This window comes from Ambystoma mexicanum, chromosome 1q (genome assembly GCF_040938575.1).
Source record: "Ambystoma mexicanum isolate Mex_15411 chromosome 1q, UKY_AmexF1_1, whole genome shotgun sequence".
Taxonomy (NCBI): Eukaryota; Metazoa; Chordata; class Amphibia; order Caudata; family Ambystomatidae; genus Ambystoma; species Ambystoma mexicanum.
This window is the reverse complement of record NC_090922.1, coordinates 595504453-595505444: the sequence shown is the minus strand read 5'-3', so window position 1 is coordinate 595505444 and position 992 is coordinate 595504453. Positions and strand designations below refer to the sequence as shown.

At 44.5% G+C, this 992-nt stretch overlaps 1 non-coding gene across 1 annotated transcript; it reads right to left on the bottom strand.

Moving 5' to 3' along the window:
• Positions 1-475: 475 nt before the first annotated feature.
• On the bottom strand, positions 476-547 carry LOC138565432 (small nucleolar RNA SNORD47). The gene has a single exon (XR_011301309.1). It is a non-coding gene; the product is annotated as a small nucleolar RNA SNORD47 (small nucleolar RNA).
• Positions 548-992: the final 445 nt, after the last annotated feature.

Sequence of the window (992 nt, the reverse complement as noted above, 5' to 3'; positions counted from 1 at the left end):
GCATTTGGTCCAGGACAAATAAGCAGCCAACCTGAGAATGGATCATATGAGATTGCTTTGGCCCATCAGTTTTCAGAGCAGAATCTGGAGACGCCCAGATCTTTTACTCTTGGGCAGATTAAGCACACTCCTGACATTTATAGACCTGGTCCTCTACAAAAACCTCAAGCTACAAGTTTTAGTTGGGTCCTTGCTTTTTGCATGAAGACGAAGGCTCAATTCTGAACGAGTCCACACTTTTTGCCCTGCAGTTAATGCAGATTTTACTAAATGCTGTATTGACTGAACTAAGGCAGAGTGACTTTCATAACATTAATCCCGTTAAATTGACTATTCTTGTTCCCAACAACCTGCCACTGACAAGCCAGATGTTTGCAGCTCGGAAAGTCAGCCCAGAGTCAAAAACTCCTGGTGGGCACTGTGGAAAGCAAGAATTCATGACATGTTATCAGTAATCTAAGCATGGATACCAAGCAACCTCAGATAATGGAACGGTAGGAGTATAATCAGTAGTAATCATATGGCAGAATCTGTTTCATCACTGGTTGCTGGCTACTACCATGCTATGTGCAGCTGAATTGCAAAAGCGTGCCACCACTTCAGCCGTGCCATTATCTCTTGAATACGCTTTAAGGAAAGTATGTGGTTGGCGATCGTGTATGAAATATGAACAGAAGGGTACTTACTGGTAGACCAGAATCCAAAGTCAGAACAGATGGGACCTGTGAAGAGAAAGGTATGCTTTAAGTGCGGGCTAAACCACCAACCATAAATACGTCGAAAACGACATCAGCTGGATAAACGCATCCTCGTGTGGATCAGAGACCTGATTCTAATCATCACATACAGATCTAGCATTGGTGCAAAGGAAAATGGGCCCTTCACCCAGAATATGCCTGACATGAAGCCGAAAACAGCACAGCATAGCCACCCGAAGCTCAGAAAAGTAATTCAACGCCCCTGCACTGTGTCCACATGGTCACTCCCACCTG